Here is a 12,894-nt window from a genome sequence, read left to right on the forward strand (position 1 = left end):
TCGAACCACTGAAGCAACACGGAGGTAAACTAATTTGGATTCTAGCCTATCTTGAGACGAAGCCACGAGTTTTTTTCCCGGTCTCCAACTACAGTCTATCACTATAGACCTGCAAAAATTCGCGGTTCGATGGCCTTCAGGATATACTGCACATACCCCTGTACACTCGGGCTAATAACGCAAGTTCATTGGCTGCCGACTTGTAAGTCGTCTCAGCTGGTTTGTCTGTGATTCCATCCTTCTTTGGTTGAGGGTTTATAACTGGTTGAGATTCGTCCAGATGAACAGTAAGCCAATAGCAAAATTATCTAAGAGGTATGTGTGTTTGAATTCTAGCCTATCACCGAATGAATCCGCGAATTTTGCAGGTCTCTATCTATCACGCTTATATTGGAGTACAGAGTAAATGACGAACACACAGTTGCCACATTCATACTACACAGCTTGCTTTCATTTGAACTATTACTTTGTGTACAATATTTGATACAGTAAGTTTTTAATTTTTTAATGTATTTGTGTCTAAGACCTTAAATGAGTGTATAGATCTTTAATACCAACAATTTTTTTTATAACTGATAAAAAATTGCTGTCAAAACGTTGAATCCAAGATAGCGTCATTAAATTATGATTCGTTGATTAAAGATAAAAATTTGAATATTTATCAGATTATGCTTTTTGATGAAATTTTCCAAAAATTTTATTTCGAAATTTTACTTTCCAGAAAGTAAAGTTTCAGATGATTTAAAAAAGAAAAAAGGTTTTCGTGCATTAATAAGTATTTGTCTGAAACTTTCGTGCATATGTGCAACGGAGCACACCGAGACGATGACAGACCCAATGGCTAGGGACCGGAAAAATTCGCGGGTTCAATGACCTGCGGGATGAACTCCATAGTTCTACGTACACTCGGTCAAATGTCACCCACTCATTGGCTGCTGTCTTGTGAGACGTCCCAACGTAGCAGCCTGTGATTCGATAAAACTTTGGTTGGGTGTTTCTCATTGGCCCAGCGTCATCCAGGTGAGTTGTGAGCCAATAGCAGAGGCAGCACTGAGGTATAACTATTTGTATTTTAGCCTATCGCGAAATGAATTCGCGAATTTTTCCGGTCTCTACCAATGGCAGAAATCGCGCGTTCCATATAAGAGAGCGGAATGTCAGTTAAATGCACGCTGCAATCTGGCGGTGAGACGCTGCTGTGTGCTCGGCGCGTGACGTCATTCGTCCTTGGCCCTTTAGCGCCGATGTGACCGCGGGAAGCTCCCGGCTATTTTAGTACACGCCTTAAGGGGGGTGGGGTGGGGGCAGGGGGGTCATGGACCCCGGGAAAACACTCCCCGGCCAAGCTCTGGCGGACCAGAGCGCCCGCCACACGAGTCAGAAGAAGACCTCAAAAATTAAGAAAGAAAACTGATCACAGATTTTGGAGCAATCCTTCGTTAGTGAGGTAGTGTATATATAAATTATTCTTCTGATAATATTTCGTGTTCGTGCACATGATTTTAAATAAATTCATATCATCGTCACATTACATTTTTAAATAGTTTTTTTACTACTGTTGCAAGTTCTTATTTTATGTTTTTTTTTGTGAACATGAAAAACTTAGTTCGCACCGAAAGCATGAAATTGTGGAGTAAAGTGTTTTTTTTTATTAGCTGTTTGTATGTAGCCTTCGTCTTTAGTACATCATTTATTTATTTAATAAAAATTATAGGTTTTCTCAGAACCTTATTTTTTCACGTTTTTTTTTTACTCTTTAGCGGATAACTCGCGATTGAATGAATAACCACTTCTCCTCGCTTGTTCGTAACTGGCTAAGGGTCGTCAACGAGTCCAATCATTAGAGACCCGTGAATTTCGCGGGTTCAATGACCTCCAGGATAGACTCCAATATCCTCTACACACTCGGGCAAATGCCAACTATACATTGGCTGCTGACTTGTGAGTCGTCTCGACTGGGTGGCCTGTGATTCGACACTTCTATGAGTGAAGGTCTCTAATTGGCCCTCAGTCCTCCAGATTAACAGAGAACCAATGACAGAAGCAGCACTAAGGTATAATTATTTGAATTTTAGCATAACACGAAATGAACCCGCGAAATTCACGGGTCTCTACCAATCATCAGCCTGAAGCAGGTGTATATGTGCTACCCAATGAAATAGCAATGTAACAGCTGCTCTAGTAATAGCAGGTAAATAGTTTAAAATATTTTATAACGCCGGAACAACGATAAACGCCTTGCCTGTGCAGACTACAGGATGTTAGTGCAGTGTGTCAATCGTTTTCCTTATAAGTAGGGGCAGGCATATTTTTGTGAAAAAAACCTGAACGCCTGTTAAACTGAAACAAGGTATACCCGCACCACCGGTTTGTTCATTGTGATTGGCTGCCGTCTGCGAGAGAAGTCGTTCCCTTGTTTGACCCGGCCAATCAGGACGCTGAATTACTGTGATTGGTGTTTGTAACAGTCGACACGTACCTGAAAGAAACTCACCCGATCACGAAACACAGACGATGCTACAATGTTTTAACTTTCATCTAGCCTGGGAATCTTTTCCCGAAATATGAATGGCCTTACTTATAAGTAGAGACCCGGAAAATTCGCGGGTTCATTTCGTGTTATGCTAAAATTCAAATAATCATACCTTAGTACTGCTTCTGACATTGGTTCACTGTTAATCTGGAGGACTGAGGGCCAATTAGAGACCCTCACTCATTGAAGTGTCGAATCACAGGCCACCCAGTCGAGACGACTCACAAGTCAGCAGCCAATGAACAGTTGGCGTTTGCCCGAGTGTGTAGAGGATATTGGAGTCTATCCTGGAGGTCATTGAACCCGCGAATTTTCCGGGTCTCTACTTATAAGTAGAGACCTGTAAAATTCGCGATTTCAAATCCCTAAAGGATAGACTCCATGATACTCTATGCACTCGTGCAAATTACATCTGCTGATTGGTTACCGACTCGTAACACCTGTTGACTGTAATGATCGTGATTCGCTAATTCTTCTGTTAAAGATTTTTCATTGGCCCAGAGTCCTTCAGATAAACTGTGGACCCAATCACTGAAGCAAAATAATGTCAAAAGTATTTGGACTCTATCCTATCGCGAAATGAATCCGCGAATTTTACAGGTCTCTACTTATAAGACAGTGACAAGCTCCCGGTAAAGCAGGCGCATTCCAGTGGATGAGTTTGCGGTACCGTGCTTTGCAAGCGGTGCTTTGGTTCGCTCGGTGCCCCGTGTTCGCGCCCCGCTGGCTTCCAACGGTCGCGACGCTACCGTGAAAACGTTGTTGTGTTTCCTCCCTTTGTTTACTCCCCTCACCAATCCCCTCCTCCACGCACCAAACACTTTTCCATTCCTTCCTTTCGCTCCTCCGGGCCAATGATGTCACGCCTTTTCAGATCTCCTCTCGCGCGTAACGTTGTATTAGTTCAGCGATTCAGCGCGGTAATTTGGTAACAAGCGAGAACATCAAAACAGGTACTCGTTTACGTGAATACGATAAAAAAAATTCAACACGCAAAAAAACTTTTTGTCAGAATATACCTCACCTAATAGCTAGAGACCCGCAAAAATCGCGGGTTAATTTCGTGTTATGCTAAAATTCAAATAATTATACCTTAGTGCTGCTTCTGCCATTGGTTCACTGTTAATCTGGAGGACTGAGGGCCAATTAGAGACCCTCACTCATAGAAGTGTCGAATCACAGGCCACCCAGTCGAGACGACTCACAAGTCAGCAGCCAATGAACAGTTGGCATTTGCCCGAGTGTGTAGAGGATATTGGAGTCTATCCTGGAGGTGATTGAACCCGCGAATTTTCCGGGTCTCTACTATTAGCACAAGAAAGTGGTGACAATAAAAATCTTGCTGTCTCTAATAAGCCACTTATTGAATTTTTACAAAATCTTTTTGTTTTCAAAACAGTTTCTGTATCGACAGAAATGTTCTTTTGTCGGTCTAAAACTTATTTTTTTTTTTAGATGTCATTTAATGTCAATTGATTGCACATCGTGTCGGCCAACGATTTTTACAGGAATATATAAAGCTAAAAGGAAATTTTATAGTAGTAACATTTTTAGTGAATTTTAACAAGATGGGCAGAACTTAAATAAAATTCCATGTCGAATATCAGGCGCAAAGCATTTTTTCAAGTCTTTTTTTTCCCCGCTTTTATCGGAGCCGTTTCATTACATAGTTTAAAATTTCGGAATGCAAATGGATTTGTCGACGTTGCTGATTCGGTAGCGAATTCTAGTGGCGGGTGCGATTCGCGTCCGGAAAAAAAAACAAACACAATTTACGTACATGTATCACGCTCGACATTATTTTAAATAATTCTAATGAAATTAAATTAATTTTCGTGTCCGAGTTTCATATTGTACTTGTATTTCCAACATGAGGACACATTAATTGGCTCATTACCGAGTTAAGATGTTACACATCTCTGGCGAATACTGAAAAAGATTCGCTCACAATTTTTTTCATATACCCTCATGTATTGCAAAATTTACAACGCTGATAAATAAGGTTTGGCAGAAGAACAGCGGCGGTAGCTGAGGTCCGAATCGCAGCCAGCTATTTCGAACGTCAATGCATTAACGCCACGAGGGCAGGCTGAAAACAATAACGAAAATCCTGCGGTAATTAATTGGGAATTTCGTGGCCCTGTGGTGTAAACAAAGTGTAACCATTGTGGTCGCTGTGGCGATAGGCCCCGATGGAAAAAGGGGGGGGGGGGGGGGGTTAACTGGTCCGATGGAGCCGTTGAGGGGTAGTTGGGGGGGGGGGTGTTTTTTTTAGGGCTGGTTGTGTGTTAGTGGCGCGGGAAAATCATGTGCAGGACAAACACAAACCCCTGGAACAACCCCGATTCCCATCAACGAGTTGCGCATTTGAGAGGGTATTTGGTATCCCTGACACGGGTAAACTTATAACTTTAGTTAAAAGTCATTGCTTGTGGTTTATTAACGTCCCGACCATCTTACGCGGCGCGTCGAAATTAGCATAGCCGCGTGCCTGTTGATTTGTATCTGTGCGCCGATAGAGAACAAGTCTATTTAATTGCAAGAAATTATTTCTTTAATTAATATAGATTTTATGGGAATACCGATAAAAATATATTTTTAAATATTTTTTAAAATTTTTTTGAAAAACATTTTAATGATTTTATTTTCAGGCTGTGGTCATCTTAAAAAAATAGTAGATTTCAGTGTTATTGTTTTTTTTAAATTATATTTGTTTTTAAGTTGTGTATAGTTAGAGAATTATGCTTTTTTAGACTTATTTCACCAAAATGTGATAAATAAAATACATTTTTTATAATACCATAGTTTGTAATAATCAAGTGAAAAAGATTTTCTAGCAACAATAAAAAAAATCAGTAGGTAATCATTGATTGATGTGTTCAAAAAAGTACTAACATCAGCAGTGTAGCAATGATTTAATCAAATATTCAAGACCATTAAACAACGAAAAACCTATTTCTCATGTATTTTTTCTTTATATATTTTAGTACAGACGTCAAGCTAAATTATTGTGTTTTGAGTAAACCTTTGTAAAAATGTTGGTTAAATTCATTATATTATTTGCTTTTCGATGCTGTATGGTGTATTTCTATTTTACACGGTGTAATGGCCTGATATTCTGTTATATCGCGTAATGACATTCTTTTAGTTGTTATTTCGGTTTTATCTTAATTCACCATACAATCTTATCTACGATTATTTCTCTGTTAACTCGAGTTGGTACAGACCCATACCAGATAATATTTAAGGTGAAGAGACAGGATCCCACAGACGCCATCTTGATTTTAGCTTTTTTTAGGCCATAGCACGTTTCTCTAGTTTAATTTTTTTTAATTGGCTTCGTTAAAAGCATAGTTTATAATTTAATGTAATTCCTGAATGCAGTAGTGACTGACTGATAAAAATAGTTTATTTCCCTTGTTAACTCACTGTCGTTAAGTACAACATTAATTTTTGGGAATATATCTACAACTCGATACTATCAATATACCGTCTGTTCTAGTCTTTAATAATCTATTAACCTAAGAGTACGATGACGAATGAATGTATTTTAAAATACTTTATAAAAAACTGTTTTAAATGTGCAAGTAGCAATATTGTAATATGTTTCATCTTTTATACGTTATTTACCATCGTTAATAAGTTTTGAAACAGTCTTAGTTCACAAAAAAAACTGCTACATCCAGTAGTGTTGAATTATTTACAATGTATGCGGAAATGTGCTTAAATCCACCCACCATTTTATTCTGCCATATATATTCATAATGCGAGACGTGCAGCGCGAAATTTTTCTCACTTTAGATCTTATCAATAATGCAGAACGCGAAATCTTCATGAATGATGGAAACTGGCGCGAACATGATGAATCGGTTTTTTCCTCCGTGCATTTCTTTTCGTTTTACAGCTGAAAATGGTTCGATTTAAAATTACAATGGAAAAAGTGACGCGAATTCTATTTTTGTTGCGTGAAATAACTCGCTTGAATATTCTATTCGAGTAGTTTCTGTTCATGCATACCATAATTTTACTCGTATTTGCAGGTAAATAAAACATCGAATAAAAAAAGGAAACTGTATCAATTTATATATATTTTTTTAATTCGAACTTTTTGTTAAGGTATTCAGAGATCCTGAATTTCCGCGGTAGTTAGTTTTTAAGCTTCTCTCGGTAATTCATTCTGCACGAGGCAGAATTTTAGATTGTAATCAATAATAAAAAAAAACGGGTGCGTGTACTTATGTACGCGCGTGAGAAGTTATACTTCTTTGGCATCATTAAAAAATAGTTTTTGATTGGATGCAAATAATTAATTACAATAAAATAATAAAAGGGCTGGAAAAAGATAGTCAACACAGTCAATAAAGTTCAGTTTAAATTTGAAAAAATTAATAAATAAAATTTAGAGAAAAATAAATATATGACATAATTTGTACTAAATATTATAAGATTCTTAATTTTAAATATTTATTATTGTTTATTTAATATTTTAAAAGAAAATAAATAAATTTAATAATAAATTAAAAAAATTAATTTAAGTTTATTCATTTTTTAAATATATATTAATTTCTTAGTTTAATATTAACTTTTCATTTTTATCAAAAAGTTTTCATTAAATTTGTTCATTTATTTTTATATATATTATTTATTCAATTATTTAATAATAAATACTAAAAATTAATATTTTAATTTTATGTTTGATTTTAATTTTTATCACAATTTTTTTATTAAATGTTTTGTCAAATTTATTTCTTTATTTTGTAAATATTAAATAGCCAATAATAAATATTTAATATTAATAATTTAATATTATTAGTATTAATTATATTAAATAATATTGTTAATTGATATCAATAAATAATACATACGGTTAGTTAACCTCAATTATATTGGAGCACTTGAAAAAGTATATAAGCACAATTTTTTTTACTAATATTTACGAATAGTAAAATAATATCAAAATATTCTATTTAAATCACTACTGAATATAATTAATTAGCACATATATAATTCGCACTTGTATGAAACTAAAACACATGTTGTGAATGTAGAAACTAGAAACATGTGGATAAATATTATAAATATGAAAACAGTGATCAGAGGCAACGAGCGTGCCAAAATGCATGACTAATAGAGGTTCTATTTCTATTTTGTTGGTAGCTTTTTTTCGAGACTTAATGAGCGGTTTAGCGGGCAGCTTCAACCTGTTAATTTTGTGTTACAGTGATGCGCGCGCATCTTAAAATTTCACTCTCATAATTTTTTCATAACGCGCCTAAAGAAGTATAACTTCAAAAAAATTATAAAAACTTATTAGTAGTTACACAACTATTTATTATATTCGCAGTAAGGGTCTGTGCTAATAGCGTAAATGGTCGAGCACTTAAAGGGGCCCTCCTAGTCAGGGGTGTATTTGTGGGATGATAAGTGCGACGGTTGCTGGTGCTTCTAGTGCGGTGTCGCCTCTAAGCGCAAGAGCGTGGACTGGCGCGCAGTGTTCTCGTGCATAGGGCAGCCATGATATTTGAGTCGTAAATATTACATCGTATGGAGGAGAAATGAAGATATATGTGCAATGCGAGTCCATTGAGTGGTTTCAAGAAATGAAGATGTATGTGCGATTCGAGTCCATTGAGTGGTTTTAAGAAATGAAGATATATGTGCAAAGCGAGTCCATTGAGTGGTTTCAAGTAATGAAGATGCATGTGCGATGCTAGTCCATTGAGTGGTTTCAAGCATCTGTACCGGGAGTTTCAAAGGCTAAAACATTATTCTGAAAACACGCATTTTTTTAAAGCCATTTTCACACTTGTAAAAGTACAGTTGTAAAATAAATACGAAAACAGAACTTCCCATCATACCAACATACCACAACTCTTGATACATTTGAGTAGTCTGCAAACTGCGTGTGAGCCTTGGCCTGGCGGGGGCTTTTAGCATGTTCACTGTGACCTCATGCTTCATTTACCACGCCCTGTGTCTGGATGCATGTAATACTACTACTAACACATATGTTTATAATGTATATATATATTTTTTGTGCGAAGCTGTGATATGTTTCATTTTCACGAAAAATTCCTTATTTATTGTTTCACTTTCTTTCTGTCTCGACGTTGTCACTCCCAACGTGTTCGTTCGTATGTGATGTGCATCAAAATACTAGGGAATATTGAATAATTTTTATGGCGTGGAAACTATTGGAACCAATACAGGGTCTTTTGATTCTTATAGATACGTAAACATTACAAAAAAACTTAAAATTCTTAACTCGACCAGCAATTTTTGAACGTAGAATTCTTCAAAACACTGCGCTACGAAACCTACAAGGAGTGTGGTGTGTGTGTGTGTGTGGTGTGTGTGTCTCTCTGTGTGTGTAGTTTGACGTCAGAAAACGGAAAAGGGAAGGGCAAAGATTTTTTTTTTTAAAAATTGGTTGTCTGTAAAGTCGGTTTACGGACGATAGTTTAACGTGACAACGTCATAACAAAACATTGATGAAATGATTGCATACTTTTATGAATAAAATTTAATATTATTTATTTTAATAATAAAAGAATAAATACTTGAAATTATACTAATAATCAGATTTTTAAAATGCAAGAATAATTAACCTTTATTGCCGAAATTGTCGTTGTAATAAGCAATGAAAACCACATTAACTTTTCACTTCACTTCATCAACAGTCGATGAAACAGTTCACGTGTTGATGACTTTTATTAATTTTAAAAAACTAGCCATTAGCTATAAAGTTTAAATATAATTATGAACAAGTTTTCATATAAATAATTTGTAATCAAATATCTAACATAACCTATTATTACTGCACTCGCCGACAGATGCTACTTTTTTAATAATAAAAGAATAAATACTTGAAATTATTCTAGTAATCAGATTCATTTTCTTACGTACATTTGACGTAGAAATTATTTCATATTACACATTTATAAACAAAGTTTTAAGTTTTCACTTCTGTCGGTGCGGCGCAAGCGTACAATGAGCGTAACGGGACAGCGTAACGGAACAATGAGTATAACGGGACACAGCGTTACGGAACCCATGTGCGTAACGGGACTTTTTTTCGTGCGTGCAGCCGGCGTTCATCGATTTATTAGACGTTGTCACGTCAAAATATTATTTGCTCAGCTTGGCGCAAATTAAATTTTCGAGACTGATTATTGGGAAGCTCGGTGCCTTTTATTCTCCTTTTTCTCTCTCTTATCCTCACTTCCTAACTATAAGTTTTTTTTTTCCTTCCTCCGGAAGGCAATATTTTCGCCAGGCACGTGAGCGAGTGTCTGGCCCCCGCGGCCGTTGAAAATCACGCGAAGAGCTTATTGTCGGCGACGGGGAGAGAGAGGAATTGAATGGAGGGTCTTATTCGCGCGCGCTGTTCCCACCATCGCGTCGCGTCGCGTCGCGTCGCGTCTCGTCGTGCGCTACGGCCCGCGTAATCCGATTGTCTTTTGTCTCCGAACGGCGGGCACTCTGTGCGAACGATGGCCGGATTTATGTAGGTTTCCAAGAAGGGGAAATAGGATTTTGGGAGTGGGGGGGGGTGGGGAAATAATAACGTAGCATTTCCCCTCAGCTTTTTTTTGCGACTTTTTTTTAGAGCCCATCGCACACGCTGTTGGAGAGGTTCTTTAAGCCGGCGACGACGTGTGTTGAGTACGTGATCGTTGTAGAAGGATTTTTTTTTTTAATACTAGCCTGAAGAGGTTGTTTCCTAATTATTTTGCTTCAATAATTTCATTTCCTCCCCCCCCCCCCCCCCCCCCCCGTGTGCAACATCTTACCTCTTGATGTACGGCGTTTGGTAGGCGTGATTTGCGACGGAAGTTCAAGTAACGGAAATGTGTAACAGAAGCGTGTCCATTCATTTTTGTTCGGCTGAATCAGTAGTGCCATCTTGTTAAACTGAATTATGGCTGGATTTCGAATAGGGGAAAAAATGTTTACTGTTTTTTTCTCTCCCCTAAAATGAATACTTACAAAGTTACAGGTATTTTAAGATTTTAAAATAAATCCTTCTCTAAATTGTATCCAGAAGCAAAAAAGGGTATAAATAAATTCAAGAATATCAACGAACCAGTGAATCACCAGTGCAAAAGTGATATAAGTATTTATTTTTAACAACCAATAGTGTCATCATGAAAAAAAAATATAGTTCGGTTTTTAATAGGTGAAATAAATCTCAAATTTTCCCTAAACCGAATAGGCTAGAAGATACAAGCACTTAAAGGTTTTAGTGGTGTTTGGGAGGTTCGAGTTATATATAGATACAGTAATAGTGTTTTTTATATATATATATATATATATATATATATATATATGATTTTATAAAGAACAACCATGTGTGTTAGTATATTTTTATCAACTTAAGGATTTAACACCCCTAATAAATACCATTTATAGCCTGTGCCCAAGTAAGAAGTTCGAATTTGAACTTTTAAAGTGTTAGAGCGTCCTTAGTGATTTATAGTAGTGTTTCATAGCCCTGCCTTGCAGTTTTACAAGTGATATCGTTAGCAACTGAGATTCCAAATATTTTCCTTGTAAAAGTTAAAAACAAAATTTCCAGTTTAACCATTCATTTTCACTAGGCGGGTTTCTTGACACTTATTTCACGGTACAACTAAATCAATGTCGGTAGCGACTACGTGAATAAATAGCCAGACGGTTGTATTTTGTTATGACGCGAAATTTTTCTTTCTGTAAAAAAAAGGCCTCCATTTGAAACAAATATTAAGAAACTACATTTTGAATCGGTGCTCCTCATTGCTAAAATCGTTTTAAGAACGTGGTTTAAATAGCTAACTATTTTCTGCATAAAATGAATTTCATTTGATTCAAGTTGGCGTGTGTTCAATATCTGCTCTCAAAGTAGATGAGTCACTCGGAATTGAACGCTCGAGAAACTTGCCTATTACTCGTAGTGGCTTGTAAATATACAAAACAAACTGTTCATAGTGGAGCACGAGTAAACCTCAAGCCATATATATATATATTATACACACACAATATGCTTATATGCCATAACTAGAGACCTGCAAAATTCGCGGATTCATTTCGTGATATGCTACAATTAAAATAATTATACCTCAGCGCTGCTTCTACCACTGGTTCACTGTTAATCTGGATTAATGAGGGCCAATTAGAGACACTCGCTCAAAGAAGTGTCGAATCACAGTCCACCCAGTCGAGACGACTCACAAGTCAGCAGCCAATGAACAGGTGGCATTTGCCCGAGTGTGTAGAGTGTATTAGAGTCTATCCTGGAGGTCATTGAACCCGCGAATTTTGCAGGTCTCTAGCCATAACACTTCAAAATCTATTTCCGTTACGCTCGCACTTTTCAAACCTGCATCCCGATTTATGAGACGTATTCATGTCAAAACTCGCAACTCGTTGTTTTTTACGAACATCTAGACATCTGGAAGTACGGAGGAAACCTTAGCGTATTTGAGGAATATTCTTCGTTGGGAATTCTGGGGGATTATTTGCCGCGCTGCTCCTAAAAAAAAAAGCTTAGGAAGAAAAGAAAAAAATGACGAGAAGTCACGTGCGTGGGATGGCCACATGTGCGGATAGAAATGGCCGAGAGAAGAAAAAGAAATAAAAATATTTTTAAGGAAAAAAAATAAGTGTTATTGTTGGAAAGGAAAAAGAGAATAAGAGGAGAAGGCGTTGAAGGTTCCGAGAGATTAGGAGGAGATCCGGCCGGTCGACATACCGAAGCGGAAACGTCGGAGATATCGAGGGAGGAGGAGAAGAGAGTAGTCACGGTTTCCATGCTGCGCAGCGCCTGCGATATCGAATCTTCTTGCCGACGGAAGATGACCTTTTGTGTTAACCTTTACGCCGCCCACGTACCTTGTTATACCATCCCCCCCCCCTACTACACCCCTTCATTTTCTGTTCTTTCTTGGCCGAGGGGCGGATGACACGTGAACAACGCCGCGGGCCGGAAGTGACGTGCCGAACCGGAAAGGGAAGGTAGGGTTTCGGAGGTGTCTCATCTTTCCCCCCTCCCCGCCTATCACCAACCTCCTACCTTTGAACGTCGCACGTATTTGCCGAGCGACGGGCGTGGGCTGATAGGCGAGCCTCCCCCCCCTCCCACTCAGTGGAGCAGGCGAGGCGTCCTTAGACACATGTCAGGTGATATGCGTAGAGTCGGCCAATTGGGAAGCCGAAAGATTCACCGGACCTTACCCCCCCCCCCCCCCCTCTTCTACGCGTCTTTCCGAATCCGTCACGAACAAACATCGTTGTCGGAACACAAAAAATTACACATCTCGCTATTTTAAAATACTTTAAATGTCGCTGACCTGTTACCAGACATTTTAATTTGAGTTACGATT

Source organism: Bacillus rossius, chromosome 16 (genome assembly GCF_032445375.1).
Source record: "Bacillus rossius redtenbacheri isolate Brsri chromosome 16, Brsri_v3, whole genome shotgun sequence".
NCBI classification, from domain to species: Eukaryota; Metazoa; Arthropoda; class Insecta; order Phasmatodea; family Bacillidae; genus Bacillus; species Bacillus rossius.